Source organism: Schistocerca gregaria, chromosome 3 (genome assembly GCF_023897955.1).
Source record: "Schistocerca gregaria isolate iqSchGreg1 chromosome 3, iqSchGreg1.2, whole genome shotgun sequence".
Lineage (NCBI taxonomy): Eukaryota > Metazoa > Arthropoda > Insecta > Orthoptera > Acrididae > Schistocerca > Schistocerca gregaria.
The window spans coordinates 765,531,920-765,545,543 of NC_064922.1; the positions used below are offsets into that span (position 1 = coordinate 765,531,920).

General features: G+C 40.2%; 1 protein-coding gene across 2 annotated transcripts in view; it reads left to right on the forward strand.

The window, feature by feature from the left end:
- Nucleotides 1-13,624, forward strand: part of LOC126354014 (ATP-dependent translocase ABCB1-like) — a 212,921-nt gene that overhangs the window by 8,075 nt on the left and 191,222 nt on the right. Inside the window, exon 1 of one of the 2 annotated variants that reach the window (XM_050003332.1) lies at nucleotides 3,244-3,319. The exons of the other annotated variant lie outside the window; for it this stretch is intronic. The gene's annotated coding sequence lies outside the window, so the exon portion shown is untranslated. Of the gene's footprint in view, nucleotides 1-3,243; nucleotides 3,320-13,624 lie in introns of those variants that run through there. 2 annotated transcript variants of the gene reach the window in all.

A 13,624-nucleotide genomic window follows, 5' to 3' on the forward strand; every position in this document is an offset into this window, starting at 1 on the left:
TCCTGCGGGGCTGTCCATAAATACGCAAGAGTATGAGCGGATGGAGACCTCTTCTGAGCAGCACACTGCAAGGCATCCGTGAGTTGCCCAATAATGTTCATGTCTGTGAGGTTTGGTGGCCAGCGGAAGTATTTAAATAGAGTGTTCCTGGAGCCACTCTGTAGGAATTCTGGACGTATTGTTCTGGTGGAATCTCCCAATTCCATCGGAATACACAATGGACATGAATGGATGCAGATGATCAGACATGATGCTTACGTACTTGTCACCTGCCAGAGTCGAATCTAGACTTATCAGGGGTCCAATATCACCCCAACTACCCACGCCCCACACCGTTACAGAGCCTCCATCAGCTTGAACAGTCCCCCACTGACATTCAGAGTTCGTGGATTCATGAGGTTCTCTCCATACCCGCTTGACGTAATTTGAAACAAAACTCATCCGACCAGGCAACATGTATGCAGCCATCAAGAGTCCAATGTCGGTGTTGGCCGGCCCAGGCGAGGCAGTCATGAAGGGAACACGAGTGGGTCTTCGGCTCCGAAAACCCATAGCGATGATGTTTCGTTGAATGGTTCGCACGCTGACACTTGATGATGGCCCAGCATTGAAATCGGCAGCACTTCTCTCCCGTTGAACGATTCTCTTCCGTCGTTGTGGTCCCGTGCTATCAGGATCTTTTCCCGGCGGCAGCGATGTCGGAGACTGATGTTTTACTGGATTCCTGATATTCACGGTACACTCGTGAAATGGTCGTAAGAGAAAATCCTCACTTCATCGCTACCTCGGAGATGCTGTGTCCCATTGCTCGTGCGCCGACTATAACATGACGTTCAAACTCACTTAAATCTCGATAACCTGCCATTGCAGCAGCAGTAAACGATGTAACAACTGCACCAGACACTTGTCTTATACAGACGTTGCCTGTTTTGTTCTGTATTTGAATATGGCTGCTTACACCAGTTTGTTTGGCGCGTCTAGAATTTAATCTGCATTGACTTCGTATTCTGTAATGCCAGGGGCTGGCTCTTTCATCACTTCATTGAGGATGGTGATTGGTGGTGGAGGGGTGGGGGAAGGAAGGGAGGTGGACGGTGTGGAGATTTTGGTTCTGGGGAAAGGCATTATTTTTACATTTGGACCAAACGAAATATGGGGAGTTTCTGGAGGAACATAAAGTCATAGTTTGGGGATATTCAGATGAAGTCTTTGCGCACTGTGATCTAATTTATATGTGAGGAAATGGTGATTCTTTCGATTTCAGATGTGAAAGGATTCAGATTTACTTGTTTTAGTCTTAACACGAAATAAGAAAGGTGTGAGAGGATGCTATTCTTATAATTAATTAATCAATAGCCACCCCAGTTGCTGATATGTTTTTAATTAAAACCACGACCTGTTTCAACCTTCATTTCCAGGGCATTTTCAATTGGATCAGAAAGTTTTCTTATGTTGAAGTAATGTAAAAAAAAAATTCTTAAGGTTGGAGATAGGAGCATGATGATATTAACATGTTGCAGTCTATAGCTAATACACGCTCACGAAGATAACCTTAAAGCTGCTGCAGATGATGTTGCTATTTCGATGTATAGTGTTGGTGTTGGTGTTGTAGTTGTCTGATCGATGCTGCTCCCGATCCACATACTCCTGGTATGCTTGATGTAGAACAGACAGGAAAGGTGTAGGTTGGAAAAAGAGGGTATTTTCCTGCAAGCCAGAGCAACTAACAGAAGAACGGGTGATGGATAAACGGTCTGACGATTGAGGTTGTGGAAGATGATTCATTGAGCGACAGATGATGATGTAGCAATTGCTGCAGAAGGCGTGACATTGACGACAGACGACGTGTTGCAGACTAGCGAAAGTACGAAAGGCGAAGCCAAAGGAAACTGTATGGACAATGAGGCTTTGGCGAAGGTGACTAATAGAGGATAAAATAACAGCTTTTTAACAGCGATACTGAGTATTGATTGAGTGTTAGTCTAGTTAGTAGGTGCGAAACTGAAAGCTCAGTAATTGTTTAAGGTAGTTCCGTTACAGGTGTATGAAGCAAATGAAAGAACATCGTGGGAAAGTTGATAAATGATATGGATGAATGCGATGGCAGTAAATAAAAACAGCAGGAGGAAGTAAGGAGAGAAGACTGGAGGTGGAAAGGAAATAATTTTGGAGTCACAGAATGTAGCAAGTTAATAAAGGCCAGTAAACCCCCCCCCCCTCCTGTCTTTTAAGAGTCGAAATCCCCCAAAAAATCAAACTTATAATTGCTTTACAAATAAATTAATGTTTTAAATAATTGACGTTAATTATAAGAAATTATATTTAAATTTTGTTGGTAGTCGCTAAGTGCTATTACTATCAAACAGTGGACGAGTATATTCTGGATAATTTGAGCCACGTTTTAAGTAAAAGCTAGTTTTTCACGTATACCACTGTTGATGCCGTCTCCCGAACTACGTGTCGTACAATGATAAATCTTACAGGTATATACAGTGAATACATCCTGCAAAATTTGTGTTGTGAATAGAGTTAGCAATGAAGAATAAATTAAAACTTCATGCCCGTGACTGAAGGTTTGAAACGATGTGTGAAGTTCCTTGCAAGTCACTAAGTGATCTCATTCTCAAATACTGGAGAATACAGTTGGGTATCTGCGCGCGACCAGCTATGCTGCATGTAGATATATTTTCAGTGTCCTGCTGTAATAACTGTGTTACTTGTTAAAACTTTAAAATAAGATTACTCCTCTTAATGAGTATATTGTGAGACAGTGTTAAATTTTAAATTAGGCCAGTAATTACACGATCTATTAAAAATGAAACTGTTTTGCTCATGGAAGCCGTTAGGCAGACAACCTGCAACTGGCATAATGCACAATGAACTTCGAATTGAGTTAGGCGCTTAGTAATATAGGTGATGGGATTAGAAAGAGTGAATGTTTTCAGGGTACGAGAGGGGCGGATAGCGGAAAGGAAGAACTGTTTCACCACTATTGTGAATCACCTTCTCTCTGTCTCCTGCTTACACAGTATGTAGGTGGTGCCTCACAGCACTGCACAGCGACGTCGTGAGGTAGGCCTACGCTGGTTTGAAACTTAGTGCACAGAACTCGCGGCTTCACAGCGCAAGTCACCCGTTATCTCTGACGCTGTCTCTAGATAAAGTTCCATCCACGTATTTTCAGCTCATATCGATTCGCTGGACTCTGGCCGCCTCTTACGTAAAGCACATTGGTTTTATCCTGTCAGTGTAGAATTTCGTTCGCAGTGCAGGTGGGAGCTCGCAGGGGACCAGTGTCTGTCTGGTGTCGGAGGAACTAGTAAGTCCAGCGCCACTTTTTCTCAATACTGCTTCTGTCTTGTCTGTCCCTGAGATGGAGAATCTAAAGAAATCGTTTTGTTTAGTTTTCTAAGTGCTGTGAAGTCACTATTTACTGAACTGAGCAGGTTTGATCCAAGCATGCTGCGTATCCCTACTAAATTACTGCTTTAGGACAGTAATTAAGTTTGTTGAGAATGACACAGATTATAGCATTGTCCCCTTCTTAATTTTGTCAACACTGTTTAACAATTTCTGAAATGAATATATGCAGTTACTGGCAGTTTTTCAGTATCTAAACGTTTCCTTCCAACAACGGATCTTTAACTACAACATCAAATCTAAACGTTTATCCCGTGTGTGTGTGTGTGTGTTTGTGTGTGTGTGTGTGTGTGTGTTTGCGAGCGTCTGATTAAAAGAGCCCTTCAACTTGGCCATTAAATTTTCCTAATATATATATATATATATATATATATATATATATATATATATATATATATATATTGTTCTTTCGGTAAGAACCTACATTTTCCTTTGTAAATGTGAACAGTGTGTACTGGAAATAGAGGAAAGCAAAGTAATACTGTTACTGCCTCTCAGTATCTCTGAAATTCTTGTTCTTGTATTGAAGCTTTCAAATGACTACATTGTATCATAGCACTATGAGCACTGAAGACATAAAGAACAACTGTACTCGAGGGAACAGAATTTCGCAATACTTGAACAAAAACTATGCAAGCGTGAACATTTTTGAATCATGTTTGTTCAAGATACTGTCTGACGAACGGTAATTGGTTTCTTTCCACCTAACGGTAACATTTCCAGACTTCTCAAACTCCAATTTTCTTTGTTTACTAGTTCAATTTTATAAAGCGTCCAGCGTTTTAGGCCCCTGACGCTTGCCTACTCTCCACGCGGTTCATAATAAGAAATTTTCGTTTTTAGAAAATTGAATTATCACCCTTCTTAATCTATCCCTCCCGAGTAACTATACGGAATGTGTAAGATGCATTATTTTCTTCTAGAAGCCCCGGAAAAAAACACGTGAGTAACGAAAAACATAAACGGTAATCATAGCCACCACGACTTACTTCTCGTTTCCTCTAAGGAACACGTCTTCCACTGAATGTGAGCGATGAAAAGTAAATAATAACTGTGGACACCTACATTCCTAAAGAACGATGCAATTTTAAAAGGTGGAGTAACTGCGTGCTGACGAAAACTGCACTTAAAAGAACAGGGCGATGGAAAAACTCAAAAGACAGTTTGTCACCGGAATCCACATCCATGCTGAAGTTTGACAACCTAAGCTGCTGATGATGATATAAGTTGTGGCACCAAAAGGAGAAAAAATATTTGAAGCACAGCACGTTTTCTTATGTGCCGTTTATCTACCAGCTGTATCCGTGCACCACACTACACAAGTAATCGAAGAACTTATGGAAACTGATCTGAGGACAATTTAATACAGTATGGACAAGTAAGGAAATGCCACGTTGAAGTTATTGGAGACAGAAAACTAGCGCAGATTTGGAGAATAGGAAATGTTTTCTCGTAAAATTTCTGATGAAATCATTCCAGTACTCGACTGAAGTGTCTTAGGGAACCTCGGTAAACCTAAACCACTACGTTCTCTTGTATACAAGTCCAGAATTATAACCAAAACTACTTTTTTCTATTAACTGAGCTACTCAGTTTCTATGTTTTTAAAGAAAGAGCAGTGGTAATCAATATTTATTTCCACACAGTTAGTTTCGGTTAAACGATCGTCTTCAAGCCATCAACGTGTGCATCAAATGGCTCTGAGCACAATGGGACTTAACATCTGAGGTCATCAGTCCCCTACCTAACCTAAGGACATCACACTCATCCATGCCCGAGGCAGAATTCGAACCTGTAACCGTAGCGGTCGCGCGCTTCCAGACTGAAGCGCTTAGAAACAGCTCGGGCACTCCGGCCGGCAACGTGTGCATCAACATGTATAACAAATATTACATTAAAAAATTGTTGCGGTAAACCACAGCACCTAAAAGAATCTGACGGAAGAACAATATATAAATTTTAAGAATGCTTCCTTGGTATCAGATACATATTTCCTTCTTTCTGCATTTACAAGAGAGTTAAAAATAAGGTATGTATAACATCACTAAAATACAGAGTCATTAAAAGAGATAGTACAGATTTCAGTTGTTTATTGCAGACAAGCTATGAAACGTGGAAACACATTGCGAGCATCGCTGTATAGATGAAGATTGAAAGTATTAGGTCCGTATAGACCCTACACTCAACTTGAGCACCACACGTTCCTCGAGAAACATCGACACGGTAGTCCATTTCACTCCACACACGAGTCAACAGGTCCCTGTTTATGTAAGCGACAGCTTCAGCAATTAGATTTCTCAGCTCTTGAAGAGTAGCTGCGATAGGTGAGACAAAGACTTTGCATTTTATTTTCCCTATAGGAAAAAACCGCGAGGTGTGAGGTCTGGTGACGCGGCAGGCCAAAAGCGATGAACAAGATCTTGTTTCTCAACACATAAAATGATTTCTTTGGTGGTGTAGTCGCCATATTGTTACAAACAAACAACAGCGCAGCTGTGTCAAAACTTCCGACCTCCCCTATAAAGAGACAAACGCATTGCGGTTCTGTCTTTTCTACTTTGTAATAAACAACTGAAATCTGTTCTTTGTTTTTGAATATCCAGGTATTTAATTTACCAACTTATACAAGTTATCTACAGTATGTATACATAGATCTATCACGAGTTCCTTTCGCATACACGTACTTCTATTACCTCATATGATTTCCAGAAGTTTCAAAGTACAAAAATCAGTAGTCTGTTACAATGCTGAGGCCGAGCGAGGTGGCGCAGTGGTTAGCACACTGGACTCGCATTCGGGAGGACGATGGTTCAATCTCCCGTCCGGCCATCCTGAGACAGGTGTTACGTGTTTTCCCTAATTAGCTTCAGGTAAATGCCGGTATAGTTCCTTAGAAAGCGCACTTCCTTCCCTAATCCGATGAGAACGGAGACCTCGCTGTTTGGTCTCTTCCACCAAATGAATCCAATCGTACAATGCTGATCATAACGTGTGAGCTAAGAGATACCGTAAATTTATGACTCTATCAATCGACGTTTGTTTTACTTACAAGTACTGCGATATTTGTTACAAGTTAACGCATCCAAACGTGTGTAGAAAAGCGATCATAACTTTCTCAGAGATGCGTCATATAACGAATACATTGTGTCCTTTATTGGGGATGATGAGGAAGTATATTCATACGTCTGTGTGCATTGTCTAAAAGCAAGATTGTTTTGTGCATGGCAGATAATACGTAGCTACTGCGTTGTACCTTAACTTACATGACGTATCTGGTTCTATAGGTTAATGTACATTTTCCGTTTATGCTAGTATTCGTATAATCCACGCTTCATCACAGTCATTTTATGGTTTGACAGTGCATATGGGTTATTCTGTGTTACCAACGTAATTTTTAATATTCCATAACTAAGAACATAGAGCGATTATCTAAATATCATATATTTTTGCTTGTAAACAACATCTCTGTAGGCTTAAAGAAAACAGTCATCAGCTGAATCAGTTATCAGTGTCTGGTACCACTGTGGTCTGACATTGAGCTTAACAAAGTATTATTGTGTTGCGATTTGTACTTTGCTGTAACATTTATCAGATATATGCCATGGATGTAGGAACAGATTTTTTATACTATTCATTTTAATGTTTCACATGTATTTTATTTCTAACTGCTGTAGATGATCCAACTAAGAAACATTTATATATTGAAGCCCAAGAATCTTCTAGAAGCTTGTGGTATGTTAGCGTTTAAGTTTCTGTTGCATACAAAGGCCCGCTGCAACGATTTTGCCATGTAACGCATACATACATAGGTTAGCTAAAGATGTTAGCCTAACTGAAACTAGTTGTGTGGATATAAATATTCATTACAAAAGCTACTAGTGCTTCCACGATGTCGCTGTTAACCACTGCATACTCGTCAGTTTAATCAATGTAGGTTTAATTTAGCGACGCTGGTGGTGTTTACGTCGTTTCTCTGACCGTATAATCACATAGCTTGATACAAAACGACTAATATAAATGTGAAAAAAACGTTACTAACTTGTTTCATTTACACTTTTATGTGTTTGCCTCTGGGTTACCATATTTTTCAAAATGTGTTTCTTCTCCACATAAGTTTCACTAACTTTTAAAGTACGGTTGTGTCCAGTCATCTAACGCGATGTAAACGATGACAGGCAGGGAATTTCCGTAAACTTTATTGCATTTGTTTTCTTCGAGTTGAAAACGATTGTTTACTGTATGATTGTTATTGCCCTTTCATCTTCAGTATGGCAGCGATCCTAGAAGAGAGAAGTAACATGATCTCTCTACTGGTCAGAAACATTCTCTATCGGCACGTGACCGCGTCATGATATGAAGTAACAACTGACGTTTCGACTGCTGTTATAGACACCAACCTTCACGGTGACTGGATCAAATCATACATGATGACGTGGTCAAACATCTAAAAGCACATTAGAGAATTGGTCTCTAACAGTGACAACCAGCGTTGGAAGGTCCTCAAAGTCCACTAATATGCTTATTAAGGCAATCAGGCTACAAGCTCTTATTTTGCTTTGGGAATGAGAATCTTGTCACGGTATATGCCGTTTATACAGTATCACAGTTTCTCAGTACTAACGACATTCAGTGAACCATGGAAGATTATATAAGTTGCTAATGCACCGATAATCTACACCAGACATGCGCGATATGACAGCATTTCATTTTTACAGAAACCTTTTCTTTGGGGGGAATGAACAGCGTTGTCAAATGCACCTAGCTTGCAAGAAGTTCGGGAAACAGAAATCGAATCTCTAGTTTCACTAAGCGTATCAGCCGTCCGTATACTTTTTACACCATTCATCCATATCCGATCCACTCATCGGATACCAAACACGATCAATAGCCTCGCGTGCTTCATGTGCAACACGTGCCAAATTAGCGGCTTAAACATCGCGCTTCATACTATTTTCAGTCATTAATGTATCATTTGACTTGTGCATTCGAAAAGACGAAACTGTTTCGCAGAAGAATCCGATGGCGTCGGCCGGAATGGCCGTAAGTGCGTCACATGGTCATTGGTAGAGGTCTGCGCGGATGCGGATATCCGCGGTATTTGTTACTTGGCGGATAAAATCGCGACCGGCGCGGATATCCGCAGGTCATCTGCGTATAATGAGCAAGGCATCTGCCCAGTACGTATGTTGCAATTTAAGTTGAAAACTTCAAGTGCGTTGACATTCTTGGAATCTTGCAGGGCCCGGGTAGAGCGGATATCTGTTGTCCTCAGCCCCTGGCTACGACCGACGTAGCTGTACCCAAGATACCTGCGCCTAATTCGTTTCCGCGACCGTGTCTTTTGTGTGGCCTGTGAAGTGCTCTCTGGGTGGCCATCCTGCCCACGGTCTGCCATCAGATGGATACAGAGTCTGCCACGTAAGCAGGAGATCACGGGTTCGAGTCCCGGTCGGGGCTCACATTTCCATCAGTCCCCGTTGTCGTACGTCAACGCCTGTAAGCAACTAAGGGTGTTCATTTCACTGTAATTTTATTCTAACGAGCTGCATGGTCACCGATGGTATCTATTCTTTCCCACATGTCCGAATGAACAGATACCATCTTAGTATATATAAAAAGTAGTTAAGTTGTCGCAGAAATGGCACCCTAACAATAACTATGTCATTACATACGATAATTATGAGTACTACTGTCTATTACTATTAATTTCTCATTCAAAACTTAAATATATGTGGATGCAGATAAGGAACTTTCGGATGCCGATTAATTCCTGCGGATGCGGTGCCGATGCGGATTGCACTTTTCTTATCCGCGCAGACCTCTACTCATAGGTGAGCACTGGCCTGTAGGACAGTCAACTGATTCACATTCGATAAGTACCGGTCGCTGGATTCGAGGCATCCCTCAACTCTGAAACTCTCACTACACTTCTGATTTGTGCTGACAGGTGACAGTTTCTTCGTGTTAACTTCGACGACACACTATCCCTGCTCTGACCTCACACAAACGCAACAGTTTGAGCGATAATAGTCAAGAATCATGTGGAACCCCAGCGTTTTTCCTTTATCCGTGTAAATACCACCTATTGTCTAATCAGTGCCATCACACTGTACGAAGATGATGTGCCTGAGTTGTATCGTGGCCAACAAGTGACTTACATAGTACTTATGATTCAGTATAGTCTCGTATATATTGTTTAAATGCACTTTCAGATTTATTTCGTGTTACTTTTACGTAATTTTAAAAAGAAGATTACTCACCATTTGGAGACTACGTCACTGTACGACAACAGCTTGGAACTTAGCACATTATGCTACAAAAGCAATGACATTGGGCAATTGGTGTTTTGCACAGCCACAGAAATTGCATGCACACATAGTAAGAGATATATCAGCCATGGAAAAATATGAAGTTCAGTCATATAGTTCGAGGCAGGAGCTGCACCAGAGCATAGCACCACAGAGAAGAATGAAACCCGCGGGACACTTAATGAGTATAGACTACATTACGTAGGAACACAATAAGTTTAACTGGATGTAAGGAGTTAGGAAATACTGGGATGCAATTGACATTCGCGGCCAAATTCACTGGCGTCAGTACTAGATCAGAAGACTAATGAAAGATTATTGGCAAGCTTACACTAGAAAATTGACTCAGGCCAATGGAGTAGAGAAACAGCACGAAAAGACAACCGCTGATCCACTGAACTTGTTGTTCAGGGCTCTGTTGGATCGAAACCTACCAAAGAAAATCTAGTAAATGATGTGTCCATTTAACGGTTGATAACTAATCAATGTGATTCAGAATGAAAATGTTGTCTCTCAAGTAAACTATTTCTGGGGATAAGCTGAGAATGTAACATTTTTCATCATACGTAATATAACAGAAAATAGAAGATAAGTGTCTTTCATCAAATTTTAGAGAAACGTTACATACTTGCACTTGTATGAAAACGTGGCATTCTTTCAAACATCTATCGATGTAGGGAATTTAGAGACTTGTGTAATGAGCTATCCATGGTCACTTTTGTAACAAATTTTTTATATCAGTTAAACATAGAGAGGTTTTAAATAATTTGAATCGTTTCTTAAAAATATGATATAGCACATTTTATTGCATGTATTACCAACATCTACATATGTTATGCAGGTAACTTATAAATAGACTCAGACCAATGAAGCACAGAAACAACATGAAAAGAGATATACTGATCAACTGAACTTGTCACACAGGACCATTATGGTTCTATCTCTCCCAGAAAAAAAATTAATAAAAGACACAACTCGTCCATTTAGTGGTGGATAAATAACCGCGATGATCCAGAATGAAAATATTACCTCTCCAGGGTGATAGTGTCTTCCTTTCGTAAGGTTTGCTATGGACAATCTGAAGACTTAAAATTCTTCATCCTATAGAGTTAATCAGAAAGTAGAAGATAGGTTTCTTCCATCAGAATTAAATTTTAAACAAACATTCACAATTTCACAAGGAAGAAAAAGGAGCATTCTTTCAGACACAATTCGAGGTACTAAATTCTGACACTTGTAATATTCAGTGAGCTTCCTTCGTTAGCTGTGTATAAGATTTTTTTACAGCAAAAAATACAGAGAGGATTTTAAATAATTTAAAGCGTTCTTTAAAAAAATGATATAACACATTCATTTCTTGTGTTGCCAAGACCTATATTATTAAGCACTTAACTACGGCATGGCCTATAAGATCAGACCTGCTTTTTCAGTGAGATAACTGGATGAAACTGACAGTCCTATTACAATGTGGTAAGTCAGTTCACAAGTATTTTATGAATATTTTCGTGATGTCATCAAATGATCTTGCCAGTAGACTGTTACATAAGAGCATTTATGTAACGGTACAGTCAGCAGCACTCTTTTTATATAACCAGTCGCAAGTGATAGCGACCGCTATCTACCATTGTCGTCTGACGATAATTCTTTTGAAAGGTTATTGCAACACAGCAAAGGAAGTAGTTTGGCAATCCTGATGTACGTCATTCTTAAGCACGATATATTCGCACAGGATGCTATTAAGACTTGGAGACATAACGGTGTTGCTTGTGTCGAACATTCACGATTCGACACAGAGACTTGTGTGTGAGTGAGTTACCTCAATGACAAGAATTTTCGATTCTTTTGTTTACGGATGAATTTTTGACATTTATTGGCAGTTTCGACGTAAACTTGCCCTTATATTCTAGGAAGTGCTGTGTACACTTCATGCCAACAGAGGAGAGGGCTAGTACCAGCAGGAGTGGAAATGCAAGGGAGTGGAAGAGGCGCTGCAGAGTAGCGGACGAGCAAAGGAGTTAGGCGTGGTACTAATGTAGATAAGAAAATATAAGCGAGTTTTTCCGTAAGCACTGACACGAGAAAATTTGGTTGTAAACAGTAGCTTCACTCTTAAGAGGACCTCCACAAATCTCTGGAGCAATTGCAGACACAATGGTACACTAAAAATAATAAGGTTCATCGTTCGACATAATACTATGGATCTTTCACTGTATTTCCACACACAAAATACATTTATAAATACTCCACCCTACGTTTCTTCATTTTCAGTAGCCGCATCTGCTTCACTTCCACTGGCGGTGTCAACAGATTCACTTTCATCTTCACTCGGAATCAGTATTGCTTGCATCGCTATGACTACCACTATTAGAATCTGTACCGCTTCCCAAGTTTATGACCGTCTCCAGCGCTTGATCGAGTAAACCATCATTGGAAATCATCAGAGCTCTCATTTCGCTCTTCTTCTGTCATGAAAGCGACTTGTTAATCTATAAGTCTTTATGTGTCCATTCTGAATGTCGTATTGCGTTCAGAACGCATTCTTGATTGTTCCCCATTTCAGCGCTATATCTACATCTACATCTACATGGATACTCTGCAAATCATATTTAAGTGTCTGGCAGAGGGTTCATCGAGCCACCTTCACAATTCTCTATTATTCAAATCTCATATAGAGCGCGGAAAGAACGGACACCCATATCTTTCCGTACGAGCTCTGATTTCTTCTAATTTTTTCTTGGTGATCGTTTCTCCCTATGTACGTCGGCGTCAACAAAATATTTTCGCATTCGCAGGAGAAAGATTTTGATTGTAAATTCGTAGGAGATCGCTCTGTCACGAAAAACGCATTTGTTTAATGATGTCTATCCCAAATCATGTATCGTTTCAGTGACACCCCTTCTCCTATTTCGCCATAGTACAAAACGTGGTGCCCTTCTTTGAATTTATTCGATGTACTCCATCAATCATATCTGGTAAGGATCCCACAGCAAGCAGCAGTATTGTAAAAGAGGACGAACAAGCGTAGTGTAGGCAGACTCCTTAGTAGATCTGTTACATTTTCTAAGTATCCTCCCAATAGAACGCAGTCTTTGGTGAGCCTTCTCCACAACATTTCCTATGCGTTACTTCCAAACTTTAAGTTGTTCGTAATTGTGATTCCTAGGTATTTAGTTGAATTTACAGCCTTTATCGTGTAACCGAAATTTAACGGATTCCTTTTGGCACTCATGTGGAAGACCTCACACTTTTCGTTATTATGGTCAACTGCCAATTTTCGCACCGTTCAGATATCTTTTCTAAATCGCTTTGAAATTTGTTTTGATCTTCTGATGACTTTATTAGTCGACAAACGACAGTGTCACATGCAAACAGCCTAAGACGGCTGCTCAGATTGTCTCCCAAATCGTTTATATAGATAAGGAACAGCAAAGGGTCTATACACTACCTTGGAGGACGCCTGAATTCGCTTCTGGTTTACTCGATGACTTTCCGTCAGTTACTACTAACTGTGACGTCTCTGACAGTAAATCGCGAATCCAGACACATACCTGAGACGACATTCCACAGGCACGCAATTTCACTACAAGCCAGTGTGTGTTACAGTGTAAAAAGCCTTCCGGAAATCCAGAAATACTGAATCAACTTGAAATCCATTGTCAATAGCACGCAACACTTCATGTGAATAAAGAGCTAGCTGTATTTCACAAAAACGATCTTTTCTAAACCCATGTTGATTCTTTTGTCAATAGACCGTTTTCTTCGAGGTAGTTCATAATGTTCGAGTAAAATATATGTTCCAAAATAATGCTGCATATCGACTTTAATGATATGGGCTCGTAACTTACTGGCTTCCTCCTACTACCTTTCTTGAATATTGGTATGACCTGTGCAACTTT